At 43.0% G+C, this 22,647-nt stretch overlaps 1 long non-coding RNA gene across 1 annotated transcript in view; it reads right to left on the reverse strand.

Moving 5' to 3' along the window:
- LOC118246318 (uncharacterized) overlaps positions 1-22,647 on the reverse strand; it is a 111,987-nt gene that overhangs the window by 78,661 nt on the left and 10,679 nt on the right. The window contains exons 2-3 of the long non-coding RNA XR_004778138.2: positions 2,973-3,055; positions 1,443-1,624 (exon numbers count right to left, since the gene is read on the reverse strand). This is a non-coding gene — a long non-coding RNA (uncharacterized LOC118246318). The remainder of the gene's footprint in view (positions 1-1,442; positions 1,625-2,972; positions 3,056-22,647) is intronic.

Genomic DNA, 22,647 nt, shown 5'->3' on the forward strand with positions numbered 1-22,647 from the left:
TAGCTCCTTAGGATGAGAAATGCTTAAACATCATCCTCACTCAACTTCGTTAAGTGTTGCTGCTGTTAGCTACCAACCAATACGCAGTCTGACACTTCACAGCAACAGACAGCAACGGCCTGGGACTTACAAAGACAGAGACATGGTACTTAAATTTCTTTGTGGCCAAACCTGCCCCCAGTTCTGTGGCCCTGAAGAGCTTTTCTTAGAGTTTGACAAGGAACTGAGGGAAAGAGTGTGAAGACAAAAAGAAAGGAGCCATGCAATAACATCCACCACTGGCCCACGGTGTCTGACCTTTCAAAGGTTGCTGCAGAGAGCAGGATTTTAGCAAGGCTGCTGCGTCTGTCACTGCTTACACCAGTTTGCAAAGGGCCATACAGGGCAGGGCATAGCAAAGGGAGGGCAAAGGAGAGGCAAAAGGGTGGGGGTGTCTTTTTGTCCTGGCTGGTTTTATTTGGGAAGTCAGGGAAGGGGTGAAAGTGTTGCTTTATAACATACTCCACCTCACTGTCTGGATCTGGAAAGTGCCAAAACTGAATGCTCTGCCCACAAGAATATTTAATTTACGCTTCTTGGTTAAAGTCATTCCATGGCAGTTCCTCACCGCCACTCCTTCCTCCTCATGCTTTTCCCCTAATTCAGCATGGCTCCTTCCACGGGCTGCAGCACTTCAGGATAAACCTGCTACTGCGTGGGCTCTCTGTGGGCTACAGGTCCTTCAGGGAGTATCCGCCTGCTCCAGCATGGGTCCTCCATGGGCTGCAGGGGAAGGGATGCTCCAGTGCCTGCAGCGCCTGTCTCCACCTTCTTCTCTGAGCTTGGTGTTCACAGGACTTTTTCCCCACTTTTCCCCCCTTGCTCCTCACTGCCTGCGCAGCATTCTGCCCTTTATTATGTTCTGACAAAGATGAGATGCCCCTCTTGGACATCCAGAAGTCATCAGCAACAAAAAGGTTTTATTTTCTACTGTTAGTCTGGATAAGATTTTGGAGCTGTACAACATGATGAAAAGAGCATACCTATTAAATGCTAGCTTGCGTGTCTATGGAGCACTCGAAGCGCTGAACCATGCATACATTTACACCTTGCCAGGCACAGGTCGTTAGCAGATGTACTTATAGAGAAGGACTTGAACAGTTTGCTCCTTCCCCTCCCGATTCAGCGCGGGGTCAGTGACATCAAACAGCTCCCACAGAGCAGTTGCAGCCCCCAGGGACCACTGGGGCATTTACAGCTGCATTTGTTCTGGCAACTGTCGCTCATCCTAGGGATCTGCTCCACAGCGGGCTGAGGCTCCCAGCACAAAGGAACCCAAACGATATTTTACTAGAAAAAGGCAGGATAAAACCTACGTGCAGAGTGGGAGGGTTAATGCCTGATGACTCCTCCTCCAAATGTGGAAGATGACAGCAGGAAAAAAACAGTGGTGAAAACTGTACCTGTCCTAATGCTGGTGGAAAGACAGCTGAGCTGCCTACATCTGCAAACCAAAGGGAAAGAACGTCTCAGGATGAAAGGGCAGCTGTGGCTAAGCGTAGGCAAAATCTTCAGTCTCTTCGAAATTAGTGATGCTGATATATCCAGTATGCAGAATGGTTGCCTCAGTGTCACTGGAAAACAACTAAGAAAGCCTTCAGAAGTTCATACCTCAATTTTAAAGCTGAGGCTATTTTAGCTAATGCCCCCAAGGCAATTTTCTGGTCAAATGTCAGAGTTTATATTGCTGAATGAAATCTCTATGAGATCTTTGCAGTTTGGGAACCATGTTAGTCTCCAACGTGAGCTTCTCAGATTATACTGGGTTGTGGATATGTTTTTTTTCCTCCCTTTGCTTGGAACATATCTCAATCTCCCCATACTCCTGCAAACTATTGAAAAACTTTGTGTCATGTTTCAACACCAGTTTCATTGCTGTGGGATTTTCCCCCACTAATTCATTTATTCTAAAAAAATCTTTTCATCGATGCTGCTTCTGTATGCTTTCAAGCCTAGTATCTTGCAAATTGGTAATTTATTGTTTTATTTTTAAGGAAAACATTGCCTGGAATTTGGTCTCTTACAACTAATGCCAAACTTCACACTTCATTTTTAACTCTTTGACCTCCAGGATTCCTTTTCCTTGTCATCCCTCTGAGCCTCTTGGTTTTGCTGGTGGTTATGCTTTTTCTGCCAGTCTCTGCATCGCTTGCTCCTTTGTTTTGGCACAGGACCGCATGTTACCTGTTGCAGCAGATTAGCTCTGACAACTGGCTTACATCTGAGTAACACATCCCACTGTGCTGATTGCATATTAGTGACCATTACGTTTGGAGCCTTACGCATCAATTCATGTGGCTTGAAGGCGTTTTCTTGATTGGCAGACTTTAAAAAGAGCTTTTTCAACCACAACACTAGAGCACTCACTCCTCTACCATACGTGAGTCATTCTTCCTAGCAGTGGCTTCATAGTCCTTTTTTTTTTTTTTCTGTCTCTTCTAGTTTGGGGCTTCTGTATTTCTGAGTGTCCAGCTCACAACACCTACAAGGTAGTACCAAATTTCATGCACCATTAATTCCACTAACATGCAGAGGCTTGTTAATTTGAAGAGCTCAAGACAGACACCAAAACTGTGGAAATGTGTTTTTTGAAGTTTGGTCTTAATAGAAGGCTTTTACTTGGCCAGGACAGCTACACTGTACAGAAAAACACCACTGATGATAGTGATGGAAATAAATGTGGATGCTCCTGTTGCAGAGAGCTCTCCTGCTAAACCATTTACCTTATGCGCCCTGCACTTTATTTTGTTTATGTATAAAGGCCATGCCTGGAGCAGGCTGTATTGAACGTTCCCCTTTACGAGAGTGAATCTAAATAATACACTCTACCTAATGAAAAGCTACCTCTGTAAACACAGAAAGGAGTGAATCCACCTTCCTGTTTCCACAGGAGGTAACAACTAAGGCCCCCTCCTCCCCACATTCCCATTTACCTGCTCACAGCTGCAGAACCTTGGTGTTTGCTTCACCTACCCATGAGAGCTCCCACCGCTCCTCCGGCAATTACAGCATGTGCCTGAAAGAGGACAAAACAAAAGGAGTATTTTAGTTACAGGAAAGACAGCAGTAAGGTTCACAGTGTACTTTCTCCTTCTGTAGTCAAGATTTTACTTTTTTAGCTTTGTTCTTCTCATATCTGCTAGATCCTCTCCATCCTTGGGAAAGCAGTAGGTATCAGATGCTGACAAGATAGCACTGAGCTAAGCCCATAAGTTATATTTTCATATTATCTTTCATATAATGAGCATCTGTACTTTTTCCATTTATTTGTCTAAGCAAGTTCCTCCATTATCTTCTGGTACTTTTTTTTTTTTAAATTATTGGCTGATACCCAAGTAGGTAAAATATTTTAGCTCCATCCCATCTCTAGGTTCAAAGAAAAAAAAAAAGAAAGAAACAGTGTAAGGTTGATCACACACTTGTTATTAAGTCAAAGCCGGATTCAAGTGTTTGTGTGAGGTAGAATTATCTCATTCTTTTTGTCTGTGTCTTTCTGTGATCTACCAGTCAAGTATGTGATTGGATTTCAGCTCAACAAAACCTTAAATTACACACCTATTGTGCCTGAGCTAAGCCTAGTTTCACAGCACTGGAGAAGGCTCCTCACTGCTCTTTTGGCACTGTTCGATCTGGCTTCTGCTATCATCTGCAGGTTGATGAATGAGTAATAGGATTAGAAAGTCTCATCTCTGAAATGCTGTAATTGTCACATTGGGTGAATTGACAAAAGGCTCGGGTGATGGAGAGGTGCTCCGTAACGCGGAGTCCTATGTTCAACCTGCACTCGCTAGCCAACGCAAAGAGAGGAGGAGGAATAAAAAGAATCCCTCCAGCTCTCCATTTGCTCAACATGCACAGATATCCCCATGCTCTAAATTAACCTTTTATGCATGAGTTTGTTGGAAGGCAGAGTGCTCTGCCTCTTAAGGGATCTTATCTCGCTGCAGGGAAGATGATATACTTGTTGATTCTTTGGTTAGTGCAGGAGATTAAAAAGTCTAGGAGGGCTGGAAGCGAGGAGCAGACATACCCGTTCTCCCCAGGAATCTTACATTCAAAAGACCAGGGTAGAGATTTTCCCCCAGGCAAGCAGAAAAGCACGGTGCAAGCCAGGTGCATCCGCAGGTCCTGCCTTGCCATCGAGGAGGGTCAGCGGCACACCAGCTCAGAAACCAAAGTGCCACACGTTTCTTTCTGCAAGCCCACCTGTGTTAGCCAGGATGTGCTGGAGCACAGATGAAGTTATCCGTGGCTCCTGTCCCAAGTCCAGTTTCAGAAGGGCAGATTTGCAAGCCCAACCTGGGTGTGTTGGCAAGGTCCGCCGGGGACCTACCTGCCTAAATAGCTACACGAGCACAGCACTGCAAAGCCTAGCAGCAGAAAACAAGCAGAACGGATAAGTAAAACCTTCCTATTGTTTCTTCTGTTTGCTTTTATATTAATTTCCACTGCCTGCAAGAACCAGCAGCACCTCTGTTTTCAAACAGAAGAATGGAAATTAAAAAACCATAGTGGGGCAGTTCTCTGCTCTGAAGTACCACCGGCACTGCCTTCTGAGAAACGGCTTCATGCAGCGCATACAAATTAACAGAACTTTATTCCTGCCTACCTTTTATTTAAAAAGACTATCAAAAGCCAACATTGCTTCTGCTAAAAGAATGTGTCCCCAAATGCTCTGCAGATGCAGCCTGTGAGGTCAACATTCGCCATCCCCTCTCTCTGTCAGTGTGAGTTTCATTTTAATTACAAGTGCATGTTTTGCACGTTGTAAAACTACCCCTGGCTCTGACCACCGTAAGAAAAGGAAAATTTAGCTCAGGAAACAGTAGCTGACCCTGTCTGCTCTTTTTCTTCCTTGGCATCAGCTTAGACTATTAACACCTTATGTGTGTTGCCTGTATGTCCCACATATGTGTGCTCTGCATCCATTTCATGCAATACCTGTCCTAAGTGCATACTAAAAGCTTCCTACTGGGAATTCGCTGCTTTGTTTGACTCCTCTTCTTGGCATCTTGCTTAGCTATTGAATTCATCTGCTTGACAGAGAAACCTTTCTGTGTGCTAGAAGCTTTGTCCTTGGAAAGCTGTGACATTAGGCTTAAACACATAGAGGCCTTTTTCACCTCTCACTTCACTCCTTAATTATTCATTCCCAACAGAGGAAATCAGGAGGAACCTGGCAGCCAATGTAAACATTTTGTAGGCGAAAGCAATTTTTTGGCTCCCCAAGAGCACAGTATGACCATGATAGTTAAGTTCCTTACTTAAAAACCTACTGGATTTGTATGAAAAAAAGCAAAACGATTTTTTTTTAGGGGGTATGAGGGGGGCAGAGGATGGATGCAGAGCAAAGCACAGCCTATTTGACAGTGACTATTTTGCTCTGAGTGCCCTTTGCCAATTGATTTCAGAGAAAAGAGCCAAGCCTCCAACATATTTCCCATTTATAATTTTAATTTTCTTTGCCCCAGCATAGAGCAGCACCCTATAAGCCCAGCTAGTACCTGGTAACACGGGATAAGTGCATCCAGTGGCTGTGGCTTTGGACATTTCCCACCTAGAGCTGCAGCTAAAAAAGCCCTTTGCAGCTGAGCCCCACCTCACCACGGTAGCACTTTCCCCCATTTCACACACACGACCTGAAGTGGCCAAATTTTGGAGCACCCTGTTATTAACAAATGCCAATAGATGCCCTGTGCAAACAGTTTGTAGAACCAGGGCTACAGCCAATATTTTCCCAGTCTCGCTGTTAACCTGAACTGAAGCACACAACATTGGCCCGCTCCCAGGAACCGTCAGTGGGAAGCACATATAGCAACGGGCCACCCACTTACTATTTTCTTAGAGAAAGTTTGCCAGGAGTGATATGTAGCTTGCACCACCTTCCTGAAACATTTCCACACTCCCCAAGCCTGCACAGGTCGGCGCTTACCACCACCTCTCATTTCAGCCTGCCCTGCTCCACCTCCTGCTCCTTCCACGCAGCCCAATGTTCTCCTCCGAGTGCTTCCTTCTCTTCATCACCTTTTCCTGGCTTCGTGCCTTTTTTCATGCTGTTCCTAATACCTGGGACAACCTCTGATTAATGTTCAGCAAACAGCCTCCTCCACAGATCAGGCCGCGCCCAAGCGTGCTCTGTTTTCTCTTGTTCGGCATTATTCTGACTCGTGCCTTCCACCTTCCCAAAGCAAAGGCTCCGACTCTGACAACAAGCAGCACCATTTGTTTCTGCAGGGCGACCCAACAGTTCGGGACTGGGCTGCTTGCTGTGCAGGCACCACCACAGCTTCTCACCAAGCAGGCAGCGGGGCAGTTTATCTAGAAATCAGCTACTATCACTCCAAAAGACAAAGGGTGAAACCCAGCATCTTCCCAGCACATTTAGCTATTCCCTTGCCCTTTTCAAAGTAGAGAAATGTGGGCACAGCTGCTCACAGTGCATCCTACGAGGGGGCAGGGGTGGCTCCATGTCACCTGTCTGTCCCCTCCTGTTTTGGGCTAAGGTTGGGATGCAGAAACAGCAGAAAGCAAAATGTGATGCTGAACATAGGCCGACTGTGGGAGGTTACCACGATAGCCTGGCTGGGTACAAAATGCCACATGTACTGCAGTCTTGGGAAAAGTCCATTTCCAGGATTCATAGCCATTGGTACGGCAACATCTAAAACAAACTGAGAACCGAAGGACAATTTATTTCAGTCTTTGATTACTAACAAATGCCAAATACTGTATTATTTTTGGCTCTTTTAGACTACTTGATTTATTCGACCTTTTTCTTTTGGCAAAGAACAACTTCACTCTTTGAGAAAAGGTAAGCTAAAATGGAAAACAGTTGGGTGACTTCTCACTGTATTAAATGTAGTCTTCTCGAGACCAGCAAGACTCCCAGTGTTATGCTGTTTCTGTATTAAAATCTAATTCTGAAAGTTTGACAAAGCGCACGTTTAACACAGGTCAGCAGTATATTGACAGGATGTTAATTTTAAATTGTGTCAGCATTTCCTGTCTTGAGTGTTAATGTCAATTAGCACCTTGCTGCATAACCTCCAAGTCCTCCCTTATTACGGGAAGATAGCAAAGCACGCAGCAGAAGCACTTCTATTCAAAACACCACTCGCTATCAGCCAAACAAAGAGCTGTCATAACAAAACCGGCGAGGTGAAAGTGCCTAAGCTGCTATGGATTTGAGGTTAGAAGCCTTAGTCTTCTTCCTTATTCCTGATATTAAAAGTGTAAGCATGTCAACTTGGAGCGAAAGGCTAATTACTTTGAGGCTCTTTGAAAAGTGTGTTACCATTCAAAATCTCTAAGCCTGACATAAAGCCCTTGGCTTTAGATCGCACAGTGTATAGCTCACTGTAGGTCATCCGTGAGTATCCTTAACGTGCTCTGAAACGTGCAGCCTTATTCTGGGAAAGGTGCACGTTTCTGCACACCTGCTTCCTGCAGTATTTCACACATACATCCTGCTCCCCAGCAGCTCAGCTCGCTCCCAGGCACCCAGTGAACAAGCCTGGCCAATTCAGACACGTTTCAAAGCACTGTGTAAGGACTGCTCTACAAACTTCACAAAATTCTCACCTACCCCCTGATCTGACAGCAGCTCGCAGTATGTGTACATGAAGCTCTAGACAGATCCATATCTAGGCTGGGTACCTTTTCTTGCACTTCGCTGTTACATTCGGCAGTGCAGAGATATCCAGGGTACAAACCCGACTTCCTCAAGTCAAGTAAAAGCTCTGCCATGAACTCGCTGCCTGTCTTGCTCAGAATACAGATGTGTTCCCAGAATGACAGCACAAACCTCAGGACATTTAGTCTAAATTCTGAAGGAAGCTAGCTGGTAGTGCAGTCTTTTGTGAGAAGGAAATTTTAGTGGGAAATAGAAAATGCTACAGTCTTGCCAATCAGCTTTAATTCCAGGTCTTGTCACCTGTTCAGTTAAAATATTCAGATAAGGATTTTCATCAACAATTCACTGTAAAGCCTAGTGCTGGATGTCTGGAAGCTCTTCTTGAAGTCCATAGGTGCTCACATTTGGAACAATGGTCACTTATTTTTAAATCAGACTTTACAAAATTTGTAATTATTAATTATAGCTAGCTGGTCCTTCCAAATAAATATCTTGGAAAGTACTTTGACAGCTCCTCGCCAACATTACAGGGGAACAGGAATAATACAGAAGTGACTTGATGATCCTTATGGGTCCCTTACAACTCAGGATACTCTATGATCATACAAAATCATATTGGATTAAAGTCAATGATTTCTATGCAAATCAAAAGCTCGGCAGGCATGGCATTAACAATCTGCAGTGCACTACACACTACTGCACCAAAAGCTTGTCGTTTCACATCAAATTGGATGTGGTTTTCCATCGACGGAGGGCGGGGCTCCCTGTGGGTGTGATTATTGCCCTGCGTCCCAGGTGACCACAGTCAGCAGCAGCAGCGGATGGCACTCCAACACTGTCTCACTCCCGCAGCTAGAAATTGGTTCCAAGTACAAAACATTCTCGTACTCGCCCTCATAAAGCACCTCGGTTCCTACCTTTGTTTCTTTAGAGCAGGGACTCAAGGTGTGGCCAGGCCCCATGGGGTAAATCTGCTGCCCTTGAGATGTGGTGCACAGATGACACAGGCATTATGCACAGCCCTTGCACTGGGTGCTTACGCTCTGCCAGATTCTAAACAAATTGGCCAAACAAATTAATGCCACACACCCTAAATTGGCTGAACAAATTAATGCAACACGCCCTTTGCACAAGGGTGCCTTTGAAGGCCAAGGATGGTGCGTGTTGCAGCGAGGTGCTTTATACCGAGGAGACAAATCTCTCCCGAGAGAACAGAAACAGCACATTATAGTTTCAAGTTAGAGCAGGGCTTTCACCCGAGAGCTTTTCAGACACCAATACTGTGTGTTGACATTTAACTACTAAACTCTTAAAACAAATAATTTGTATGAGCAAATGCTTCTCAATCATTTCATAATAACCCAACTAGTGTTTCTTGGCAGTTAGAACAAAACCAGAAGCATGTTGAAATCGCGCACACAATGCCTTGTTCTGACATGGGAAGAGGTGCCAGATAGAGCAGTGTGAACCCTCCAGGCTGTGGGAGCTGATGGGAGTCAGGAACTGAGCGCTGCAGTTTTGTTCCCAGGGGCTGGCAGCAAATCAGCCCCAGCAGGTTCACTGGGAGGTTGGAGTTTACTGAATTTCCTTCTCCAAACAACCCTCCCTCCTTCAGCTCAAGGTCCTTTCTTCCACTGAGCCCCAAAGCTCCCAGCAGAGGATTAAGGGAGGGGGCATTCTCAGGGTTTGCTGGGTGCGAGGTAGCTGGGAAGGCAGGAGCCTGGCAGGCAGGCAGCAGGTAGATGCCTTTGGTTGCTGCGTGAGCACCTAAATCAATGGAGCATTTCCTTCCGCCTTTCAGCATGATCTATGGCAAAATTTTGCACCTCTCTGCTACCAGGCAGCTCAGCTCAAAGCCAGCCCTAGCCAACATGTAAAACCCATGGCTTTGCCTTTTCACTTCCTCTGTTAGAGGGTCTGCCTCGGTGCAGCACAAAGCACTGCTCCCTGGAACAGGTCTTCTTCAAGTCCTCCTTGTTCTCATGCTATTACATCCTCATTTTCTCTTCATGCTCTTCAGGACAATGGCTGAGACTTGTCAAGAGATTTTTCATAAAGAAGCTGCAAAATCTGCATGCTACATATTCTGTCTGCTTACCTGTGTAATCCCTCCATATCTGGGACTTTTGTGGAGTGAGGTTAGAAGGACATTAATGGAAACAAACCACTTTCCGATGAGAATTAAAACACCTAAGTATAATAGCTTTGCAAGTACAGATCACAGGTTTGGCTTGCTGTGGTTCTCCAGGACCAACCCTCATGGATATCTTATTGGGCAGTCTGCCAGCTAGAAGAGCTTTCTCCACCACACAAGTGGATTTTTACTTTCACTTTTTTAATTTTAGTTAAGTCTGGAGTTCCTGAATTTAATCTGAAGCAATATTTGAGTCATGCCACTGGGACCCCCAGGTGCTGCTCCTTCCCAGTTCCCCTTCCCCTCCTTGCACTTCCACCTACCTACTCAGGGTCCTTCTTTTCTTCCTCCTTTTTCTCACTCTTATAGCCTGACCTCCTTACAACTTTCTCTCCTTTCACACAGCAATCCCACCATTCCCCAAGCACCTTCTTGCACGTGCACATATCCACTGACACCCCCCTCCATCACAGCAGCGTGTCCTGCTCCTATGTACCTGTTCCACCTCTCCTAAGCAAAGTTAGTGGTTTTAAGTGGGCACTGGTGAGCAAAAAGCCATCTCCATCACCAGCTGCTTGAAGTACACTGCTTTCAGTGGTGCAGGACCAGGACTGAGTTTGATGTGCAAGCTCTCCATACGAAGGTAAAGCAGAGTGCTGTTTTTGTGGAAACTTAAACTAAAATGCCTCTTGGCCGCTAACGCTTTATTAATAGTCCAAGTTTGCATCAGTGGTCTCAAACTCACAGTGCCTTCAGCTAGGGGACCTCTGAAGTGCTAGGCCTGTCCCAGCACACTGTCCTCCTCCCTAATTAGGAGCCACCTATTGTGTTCCAGTGTTCTCTGAAAATTGCCACTGCAACCTTGCTATCAGCTCAGTATCTTACCATTAGCGAGGAGGGCAAACGCGAGGTGTCCTTGACATGTCAGCTAAAAACGTCTGCCCCCCTTTCCCTCTGGGGAGCGAGCCTATAAGCTCTGTAATGCATTTAACCTCTACCACCTCAGGGAGTAAGAGTCTCCACAAGCAGTTTGCTGCTGCCCCACCCCTGAGCTAACTCATTTACCTTAGTTTTTCTTACAATGTTCAATAAATCACGCTCCACCCTTTAAAAATTATTATGGTTAATATATGACTTGCTAAAGAGATGCTTATAATTCACATAACTATGTTATAGCTTTAATCTCATAACACAGAACATGAATAAATGTGGCAAGGCTCTCTGAATTAATAGCCTGACTTGTATTCACGTATTTAGACATGCTTGTATTTGTATACTTCTCTTACCGTAATTACAACATACAGGCCAGATTCTGATCTCCATGTCAAAGGAGAAAAAAACAAAACAAAACAAAAAAAAAAGCAAAGAACTGACATTGCAGAGCATCAAAAGAAATACAATACTTTGCTAAAATTACTAATTTCTATTGCAAAGCAATGAATAGCTGGCTTTCGCAACGCATCTACAAGCAAGAATTTGATTCAAGTTTGTTTAGTTTTCACTTGAAGAGCCTGATTTTTAAAGACAAGTGTATTTTTTCTGCAGTCCTCAAAGGTTTATTAAATTTGATAAAGGCCATATCCCTTGCTTCTTGATAGTTGGTTCAATATTGAATCCCGCTGCTCAAATGCAAATGCTTCAAGTAAGACCAATCGCTTGAGCAAAAGCTGGAGATGTGCAAGAGACAGCTGCTGGGCAAATACTTGGAAATTCCTCATAACATTAATTCCCATCTTTATACCTCTTGGCTTTTCACCTTTTTTGGTTTTGCTTTACCAAATATTCAAAGAGCAAACCAGGAATGTTCACCCTAGCGTGAAAAATGAGGAGGACCCATAGAGAAAACATGGGAAGATTGCAAACCCAAGAACTCACACCAGAAAATGTTATTATTATTGACAGGGATTTCTACATATAAACTAAAAAATATGAAATGTCATGAGATTTTCCTTAATTGAATTGTGTCTGAGAGAAATGACAGTTGTTGCTGTTTGGAAACCACAAGTTTGAAAATGAGCGTGTTTAAAAGCAAAACAAAGCACAAGATTAAAAAGCCAGCCCAATAATCTTGAAGTTCCCTGAATTATTCACAGCATCAAGTAATTTTCCTAAATACATTAAGGAATGTAAAAGCCTGTGATTCTTGACAGTGGAAGCCGCAGTCCTACCACAGCTCAGGCCACGTCTCCTTTATTAAGCCAATCCCAGAGCCCATGCAAGTGCACGTTGGTGGCAGTGCCCAGGCGCATGAAGCCCTTTGCAGCACCAAACCTCCATTTCAAATGTTCGGTGCCAACTTCTCACTGTGGAATACCTCACACATTTCTGAGAAGCATCACCAGCTGGGGAGCTAACATGACAAGAAATGATGAGAAATACTTCTAGGTCTACCTATGCGAAGGTAAAATTTTTAGGAAAAAAAGGAATATTTCATGATTTTCACTGCATCTTTCTGGATTTTGTTAGTTTAACTTAAAGAAAGTTGGAAGCCCCATGGACAATTTAACTTACCTGAGAACCTCAATTAACATTTATACAAAGGAGGTTTCTGTTAGGCTCACACTAGCGTACAAAAGCCTAAAACATGAAAGGTCCAGAGTCAGAAGACACGCAGAAGGATTCTCAGCTATAACCTTTGGAAAACTGATAACCAAGTTCTTGATTCTTTCGGTGTGTGTGCGTGCATGCGTCTGACTTTTGCATGCAATACTGAATGTACATTTTTAACTGGACTCTGCTATTTATAAATTAAATCAGTTACATCCAATTTACACAATATTGTATATTAACTGCCGGCTGACTTGGAAACACCAGTAAATGAATAAACTACATTTGAAAGGAAAAAGAGATGATGTGCTCTGAAGCCATTATTGACAGTCCGAGGATAAGGATCTGCATCAGATCCTACTTAAAGCATTTAGCCTCAGGAGGGAGGGTTTAGTAGCTGAAACTCATCCTATTCCATCAGATAGATTAGTCCAGAGTATACAGTTCTTTTAAAGCCACTGTGAGAGTGTATTAGCTATAACCTGTTGCTGGGAAATATCCACGGATATCCAAAAGTAACCGTGTCCATGCTAGTAACCAGCTGCAGAGCTTGGTGCATCCTCCGACCACACGTTTGCTGTCTTTAAGCAGACCACAATCACACCAAAGGTGATGGATCAGTTCTTCCAAATGCAAACTACAAAGGTGAGAGCATAACCATGCTTCAGCCCCAGGGAGGCTTTATCAGTGTAGAGGGGGTGATCAGCATCTTCCTCAGGAAAAAAAAGGGAAGAACTAGAGATTTGGAAGTACTGGTAAAAACAGCATAAAAAACAAATGCTGTGTAAAAATAGTAACTTTGCAGTGAAGTACAAACACTTCAGCTGGCAGTGAGATACGCACCTGTGTGTATTTGTCAGTCACAAGAAGATGGCAAGCAAGCTTGGTGATGTGGCTGTAAGAGAAGAGAAAATCACAGAACACAAGGCAAAGCACGTCAGCCCCAGGAAGACAGGGCAACGGGCTGCACCCCACAGGCCTGGAGCACTGGGCACAGATCCCCTCACTGAGGGCAGCAGAATTGAGGCAAATTCAACCTGAAACAGGCACAGAGAAAGGAAAGTAGGAGCTTCAGGAACGTATTGCACAACAGGAGGCTAAAAATGTGCTCAGCTAGGAAAAGAAGGCTGTTGTCTAAATAGGTAAATGTGCATATTTAGTAAGTACATACTGAATATGGTGTGCAAGCACTCTAAGTATACAGCAATTATCCTTTCTTGTCAAGGGAAAAAGAGAAATAAGTGATCTGGGGCTATGAAAGCTGAGAATGACAACTTCCTGGAACAGCTAAGAGGAAAAGCACATGCCATATAATCACAGGACCTTAATTACAAAAATAATGGTATAACGTGGCTGGATGAAGCAGGTTGCTTCCAAACCCACACAGTCCTTACAACTTCAGGAAAGACTGATGGACTAAGATGGGTGGAAGTGGAGCTTGTAGGCCTGGCTTAGAAAGAGCGGCGAGACAAGAAAGATAACCTGTGAATAGAGTTTCTTCTTTCTCCCAAGCTGGTGGGTTCAGTCATATAACCCCCCAAAACAAGAGCACCAAGATTTTGGGGAATAACAGCCTTTTAGAGTGTCACAGCTAAAGCCCTGACATCTTCGAGTTTCAATGTCCTTACTGAGGAAGGACAAAGTATTCTGCCTGTCCACCTTCATTTTCAGAAAAAAAAAAAAAAAAAAAAAAGAGCCTCCTCCAATGTTGAGCTGGTCAGTAAATGAACCCTACGTTCCCAATCTTTTTCAACTGCTATGATGCAGAAGAAGGTGAAGTGCTATTAAGCTAGTTTACAACACTGGGCAAAAGTGATTTTTTGCTTAATAAGGAAATATCTAGTAATTGGTCATAAGGCAAATGGCATTAACAAGCGGGCCATTTGGCTCTAAATGAACAGATCATAACCCAGAGGGTTTCATCTACATCAGTCTTTGCTCTTTAAGAGGTTTTCATTTCGGGAGTGAATCAGTGCTAAAATTATAAACTAATGATGACAGAACACATTGGCAGTAAATTTGGAAGCCAATCAACTACTAAAGGCAAAACCTTTGTGCACTTTATACTCAGCTTCTGGATGTCTCAGGGCATTCCAGTTCAATTTCTCTGGTGTGGCTAGGAACACTCCTTGGATGTTGTGGGCAAGAGGAGGGCTGAGACTCAGGAGATGAAATCTGTACAGTCAGGGCTAAAGGGAGGAAATGGCAATTCTGCTGACTGAAAGTAGCACAGAAGATGAGAATTGAGGAAAGGAGAGGTCTCCATGTGGAATTACTTTGCTAGTGATGGCCAGCATCCAGGTGAAACAAAGATCCAAAGAACTCTTTATTTTGAAAACAAAACATATTAAAAAATACTTTTAAAGGTGAATTTGCAGCAGTTGAAGTTATTTCAGTTCTGACAAAGTTTAATCTCAGTGAAAAATATGTCTACCTTGCCTATCAATGGATGGGGTTTGCACTGGTGAAGCTCTGATGTCTCTGGAGGTCTGAAAAAGCCAGGGATTTGAACCATCCACATTTAGTGGATTCAAACCAACCCCACATGCTTTAAAACTCCTGTAGGCAGATAAAGCATTTCTCAAGCAGTGCTTCTTATTCAGATCGCACCCCCTTCAATTCCTGCACTCTGTTTATGTTGAATTATTTGTCTACCAGCTGCATAGATAATTTAGGCCTAAATAATCTGATATATTAAGCAAACAATAAGAAACCAACCCAAACATTTTAGCTCACATAGCTCTTTGAGAGTTTCAATTTTGCTATTAAATGCCACTGGAAAGTGGAGGGAAAGACAATATTTCTGTGTGGCATGCTGCTCATCTAAACTCTTCCCTGCCAGCTCTGTTCAGCCTGCACAGTATAAGCCACAACTCTTTAATTATCATGTGTTCTGCCAAAGGTGCAGTCAGGGGTGTTTATAAGGAAACAAAGATGGTAAGCCAAATTTCATTTGCAGATCAGACATGCCTGCTAGCAGATGAAGCCAAGGTTTTAGGTGTAGATGAGATCAGTAGTTCTGTCCTCCAGGGAAGGTGGCTGCACCTCAAAAATTAATGAGCAATTTTTCAAATTGATGTCATAAGTTAAACTAGTCATTTTCACAATTAAGAGCTTCACCAAGCATTTAGGAAACAGTAGTTTCTCATTGGAAAACCAGTTCTGAGGTCCAGCTGGAGAAGATACAAAGCAAACTCACAGTTATATCAACTCTACTCAGCCACTGCGTGAATACCATTGGGAAGGGAAGTAAGGACATCTCCTCGCAGGGCAGGGAGAGGATGTTCCATGTTACAAAGGCACTGAAGTCCAAACTGGGTAGTTTTCCTGATCACAGTAAATCACTTTGCTTGCCTGTTACAAAGCCAACCTTTAAATTACAAACCTTACTAATAATTATTAGTTATTTTCCTTCTGAGTCCTGCATTGGTTTACTATAATAACCAATACTCCCCTGATCCACTGATGGGGAAACAATGAGGCAACGCACAAGACTGCCTTGACAGTAACCACAAGGCCTGCAAATGCAAGCTAGCTCCCTTATCTCCTGGCCCACCTTCAAGACAGCCTCCTCTTTCCCTTCCTTCTGTGATGGGGCCACCTCTGTCATCCTTTCCTAGACAGAATTTGTCCAGAGCCCGCTGCCAGGCCCACTATGGTTTCTTTGCAATGCATCACACGTGTCAGCACAGGTGCCAAGGAAACGCAGCATCTCTTTTGGCAGCAGAGGCAGCACACAAAGACTTGATGAACTGAACTCACAACATGCTGTGCGAGTTTGGGTAAGGTTTTATTCCTAGCCCAGGTTTCCTGTGCACCACCACGTGTCAGTTCTAACATACAGGCTGACCCTGTAATGCTAATGTGAAGTTGTCTTTAAGGGCAGGGGGAACTTTGCGTGTGAAAGAGTTGCAGTTTTGCAGACAACCAATGTCCTGATGCATCTCTTGCAGCCAGAGGAGAAATGGTGTGTCCATGCTGGAAGCCAGCTGAAGTCAAACTATTCCTCCACCGACACAAATACTAGCTTTGTTGTTACTGCTTCCTGTGCTGTTTATAACAGGAAAGCTTTTGTAGTGTTTTGTTTGGATTTTCTTTTGCCTTTTGTTCATCTATATAGCAAAGAAAACACAAAGTTTAAGCTGACCCGATTTGGAGCAGACCCAAAGTTTCATGTTAAAAAAACACAGAAAACAAATACAGCCCTTGCAGACAGAAATGAAAGGCCAGCTATCCCTGTTATGCTGAAGACATTCACTTTTATTACATTACATATGATACAAGTCCTAGCTGTCAAAATCCTCAGGAGCACCTAAACAGATAATAAACAATCAGTGAAAGACTTATGGCTACATGTTTTTCATAGTATTGGAAATCACCTGGGAACCATATTTTAATGGAAAATACAGCTTGATGGAGACAAGCTTCATAGATTTATGAAGAAACTGCAGCACAAATCAAGTGGAGGGTTTAGCTTTCCAAAATGGTATGGAAGCACTAGAAAATAGCACCAAAAAAAAAAAAAGAAAAAAGAAAGGACGAAGAAGGACAAGCAAAGAGGAAAGAAAGAAGTGCCCTTCTAATGATTTATGCTGCAGAGAAGGAATATGCCTACTTGTGATCCTGTTACCCTCACTGCTCCTTGTGATTGCTATTCTTCCCCTAAGAGAAGCGGTCATGTTACACACTGACAGAAAGTTACACCTCTTCAATGTGATTTGTCCACTTAAAACAACATTTATCATGTTGCCAGTTTATAAATCATTTAGGCCAACGAGATTAAGGCTATAGGAAGCCAGCACCCCTAACTGATCCTCATGCCAGATAATTCACAGACCTGCATTTGTTTACACTGAACCTTATCAGCCAAAATAGTAGAGCCCGGTGCCAGCTAAACGCCGGTTCCTTCATCTGTGTAAGCACAGGACAAGGTGCAGCACTAACACGTTGGAGGCCAGACTCCTGCCCCAAACACAGCCCTACCTACAGCAACCCACACCCTGCCAGCCTCCTGAAGCCAAATGCCTCTTCCTCTGCACACCAGAGGAGCAGAGAGGGGAGAGGAGCTGAAGAGGCTCAAGGCTCACCCATGTATTTTATCTACCTCGCATATGATGAAATGGAAAACTTCCATTTTTATTTATTTTTTAACCAATGTAAATACTTTGTCCCCTAGCCAAATCACAGGCACAAGCCACCCCACCTTCTTCGCTTTGTGCTCAGCATTGATTCCACTAAGCTGAAATGGTCAAACTTAAGGTTGGCTTTTTGTCCAATTTAAACTCTTAAAATGATGAGAAGAGGCTGAAATCCCATCTCAGACACATGATCCAGCCCGCACCACAGTCTAAAGTTACTGAGAGACAGCAGGTGCCAGGCCCCAGCTCAGTGAGCTGCACGGACCTGCACGCAGCAAGACAGCCCACGCACCCCAACTGAAATACAGGATTTTAATTTAACTTGGGATAAAGAGCCCAGGCTCTCACTTCTTATATTGCAAGGAAATAAAAAACAGCTAAGCACTAAGGGTGAGAGCTTTGGATCCAGAGGATTTCAAACTAATTGACAAGCAATTAATAACCTTAGACCTGATGATCTTTACATATGAAAGATAGCACAAGGGAAGAGGAACTACAGGGAAAACCTTTGTCATTTAATGTCCTTTGCCTTAGATGTGGTGTTTGAAACCCACATGGAAAGTTATATTAGTCTGTGTAAGACATTGTCCAGACAGAGCTCTTCTGCAGAATCTTGTAATCTGAAGCTCTTTTTTTTTTTTTTTTTTAAAATGGGAAACTCTTATAAAGTGAATTATTCTTAATCCAAACTAGAGATGAAAAATTACAGGATCAAAAATCGCCCTGGAAGATACCAGATGAAGACTTAGTACACCAGACCTACCTATCCTTCACCACACGGCACCACAGGCCTTGCTTCAGTTTTCAGTTAGGAGCGCATGGACCAAGGCACCAGATTAAAACCCACAGTGGGTCTTTCAGTGACGATAGTGCACAACTGCTTTTGACAGATCATTCTGGAACATGAAGCTCTACGTTGTCACAATTGCATTCACAACTGGGGCCTGCACCACTTTGAACCATTGCCATTGCTCTTCCTTCCACATCTAGGTGATTCTCACCCCAGTTACTTTGCTGTCTTCTCTTTGGCCTCCTGTAGGATCTTCTAGGTACAAGTTGTAGAATCCAGTACTGTGGTCTTGGTGCTACCTTCTAAAATGCCCAGCACTTCTTGATAACACATTCAAGGAGTTTTTCAAAGGTATGATGATTGCTTCCTGAGGAAGTGGCTGTCCAAAAATACTTGTCTACCTCTGACAGCCTGTCTTGGAGAAACTAAAATTTAAGACTCTGAAAGGTTAAAAAGGAATTGGAAGTACACAGCTGATTCTTCAGAAACAGCCACTGGTTTAGGGACAACCAGCACAAGATGCCCTGGGCCTTTTTTTTTTTTTTTTTTTTTCCAGAAACGTTAAATATAATGCTCTGGCTTTGTCCTTTAACTGTTAAAGAATACTGAATATTGACATGGCTATCAGGATATTTAATGTTTGGGTTTAACCTGAAATGAGGGCTATCTGTAGAAAATGAGCAGAAAAGTAGTAACAAGCTAGATCAACTTACTTCTCTGCAGACTGCAGAGTACAGAAAGGAACCCAACCAGCTTAAAAAGAAAGCTTCCCATCAGCAAGAGTAACTTGTTTGAAGAGTGCTGGTCTGAGAGCTGTAACGCCCTAACCATTCAGCAAGGGCCCTCCTGGATCACAATGAAAGGAGAAACGCCCAGTCATCAAAAACCATATGCATAAAGCGTTTGTTGTTTTAACAGTTTCTCTAGCATCCACTAAAACAAAGGCGAAATGCTTTTTAGGACGAACAGATGCCTGGTCACCATGTACTGCTGCTGACAGAGCCCTGGAGAAAACCTCTGGCAGAATGAACTCAAGCAGACAGGCCAGGACCTGATCTGGCACGAATGGAAACCCATATCCGGGGGTGAGCATACATCCGATATGACACCTGAAAGGAGATACTGTAGACAAAGGTGAGGACAGAAGTACAGCTCCTCTCTGATCATGACCCCAAGCACTCACAATCCAGGCAACATCAACAAGAGCCACTAGAGACCTATTCCTCCAAAATCTGCTTTTGTCACCCCCCAAAAACATATACATTTTATAGATTCAGAGCCTTTGCCTGTAATTACTACTCTTTGGTCCTGCAGAGCATGAATCTGCTGTATAGGCTGTACAAATACAGTGAGACAAGAAGAACAAGTGCCTGGGCAGCATTTGACAAAACGATCTCACGTAGTGGGAGAACCCCTCTCTACGAAAGGCCTTCTGGTAGATGTACCCAAAAAAGCATGCTAAACAAGGCTGTAAAAATGTAGGTGTCTGAGCAACAAATTAACTGATTGACAGCTTCTGTCATCTTATAGAAAACAGCTTGCATTTTTTACAGTGTAGAAGAAAATAAAACTCTGCTCTAACAAGTCTTATATCAAAAGCAAAACTTATAAGTTGAGAGCCCTTTGAATTTAAAGCATCATTAAAGATCCTCTTGAGCACTGAAGATCTAATGGCACTTTTGACCAGAGCACATAGTAGTTTCCAGGATGTGAACTCCATTCTCTCTACTGAACTCCCCATTACTCTCTCCGTTACTGTACTGTACTTTCTTACTTTCCTTACCCAGAACATTGCTTGTAGTCAGTGCGTCTGATCCCGCATGGTACAGCCCAGCCCAGGGGGGCTGCCCTTTGGTGGTGGATAAAGCAGAATAATCTGTCCAAATTTGGATCTTTGGATGCAGCTTTGAAGCACACAGTAGGAGTTACAGAAGTTTCAAAAACATAAAGGACAGAGAGAAAATAGAGGGATAATATTATCAGAGAAAAAGCATAATAGAAAATCACTGGATTTCCTTTTAACAAGTGAATTATATAATGAGTTCATTAAATAGATGAACTACCCAATATATATATATATTATATACATGTACTACTCTCTATATGTAGAATATATATAATATATGTAATGTATATATACCCACACACTATAGGAACAAATCCTGCTTGGGAATAGCAGCTGTTAGGTGACCTCCCAGGTCTTCACCATTTCCAACTACACTACTTTTAAGAGCTTGGCACTGAAACACCACACAAAGTGACACTTTTTTCCACTCACTCATAACTAAGTCAGACAAACTATTTTGCAACAGAATTAAAATTAAACAGACCTCAAAGAATGAGAGAAAGGTTTTGCTTTGTTTCATTTTATTTCACTGGGAAGTCGCTGCTGCTTGGTTTAACAATAGACAAGCCTTCTCAGGTGATGGGAGGAATGAAAAATGTGAGCGGTTAAGAACTCCTGATCATTGAGGAGATATTTGCGACAGAGAGCTCGATTAACTGCTTGCTAAGAGATAGAGGAGAATATTGTTGCTTTTTGCCACTCTTTCAGCACAGCACAGATACACACAAGATGCCAATCTTGCATCTGGATCTGAATTTCAATGACCACACCTGGGTGGGGGTTGACATTTAATTTAGATTTTTTTTTTTGTAATTGGTTAATACTAATATCCACTGTAATCCTCAGACTACCTTTACTGAATTTAAATTTCGCAGAATATCCTATCACACAGCTTACAACTACTGCAATTGCTGCTCCTCTGCCTAAACAAATGCATGGCAAAAATACCATTGTCTATTATCAATTCATAGCTACCTGTACATGTCCACAGAGAACACATGAATTTTGGCTTAACACGTCTAGAATCAAGTGCACCAGATCAGACAGTATTACTTATGACAAAAGGATGTAAGGAAAACTCTCCTGACCTTGCTCTCCTCTAAGCAGAAGAGCCTGCTCATCTCCACAGCACAGACAGGGATGGAAGAGAGTAAATTACTCAGGACCAAAACTCACCTGGAGCTTTAAGTCAGTGCCTGCACTAAACACATGCATGAAATTCTGCCAGATTGGAAACACCAGTGGCAGATCCTATTGCAATCACATCTAGAAGCAGGTAAAAAATCACATCTAGAAGCTTAGTAAAATTCAGCTCTTGATTCATATCTGTCCTCAAATCCTGAAGTCTAGGTCTGAGCTTCTGGGTTGGATGCGTGCCTACTCCGAAAAGATCAGCTTGAGATAAAAGCTAATGTTTTTCCTCTTTGCCATAGAAGACAATTACGGATTTGTCACCTGAAACCATACCTCTTTGGGACAATCTCTCTCAGAGGATGCCGTTACAAGTGTCCCCTTAGCAAGACATTATGCTTGCCATAAGATTTCTATTTCTATTTTCATCAGCCTTTGGTGTAGCATCTCCAACCTGTGAAACACATGCATGGGACAGAGAGAAGGAGAGCTGGAAGATAACACTCAAGGGAGAAGGTTTACAAGATGATTCCTATTTGGGTGCTATGCAGTATAGACCAGTCACATGAAAAAGAACAAAATTGAAGCCTGTTTCAAAGTGGAAAACAATTGTTTAAACAACCTGAATGTAAAAGGGAATGAACTGCTCTCCTGCTAGTTAAATCAGTCCTTCAACCTCTTCAGTTACATGACCTTCCTAAATGTCAAAATGTTCTATGTGTTTTCAGCTTCTTGGAGATCTGAGAGCTGACCATGGACCACTGATCAGCCAGAGGGCAGAAATAAGTCATGGAGAAGGGCAAAAGCTCTTACAATAATTAATTTGAATTCAGCATAAATGAAGGTTTCTAGAAACTGGGATGAGGGAACAAAAAGAACTGGTTAAATACTAAAGTCTTTAATAAATTTGCAAGTGGTCTTTAACCCACCAAATCAGAAAAGGATGCACTTTTCGATCACCCTGAAATTCAACAGTGCTTGTCTTCAGGGGAAGGGCATTGGTTCATTATAAAGACTTCAATTATCACCAAAATCTGAAAATGCTTGGAGACCAGATTTTGAGCCCAGATCCAACTTTTACCTTAACTGAAAACAAATAATGTTTAAATGTTTCACTGAAAAACAGCCTCTGAACAGTACAGCGCAACTGACTTTTGCCTGATAAACCACCAGTGAAAGGATCAACCAAACACCTTCACCTCAGAAGCCACAAACAGTGTTTTCTGAATTCGACATCTCTTTTGGTCTAGTCTTTGTAGCAGACTCGAAGCTTCAAAATCTTTCCTGCAAACAGCTGTGTTACAAATGCCACCAAGACAGCCTCCTCACTGGGGATTGTCTTTTCCCACAAAAATCTATTAAGATGAAAATCAGTTAAAATGTAATGCA

Source organism: Cygnus atratus, chromosome 12 (genome assembly GCF_013377495.2).
Source record: "Cygnus atratus isolate AKBS03 ecotype Queensland, Australia chromosome 12, CAtr_DNAZoo_HiC_assembly, whole genome shotgun sequence".
Classification (NCBI taxonomy): domain Eukaryota; kingdom Metazoa; phylum Chordata; class Aves; order Anseriformes; family Anatidae; genus Cygnus; species Cygnus atratus.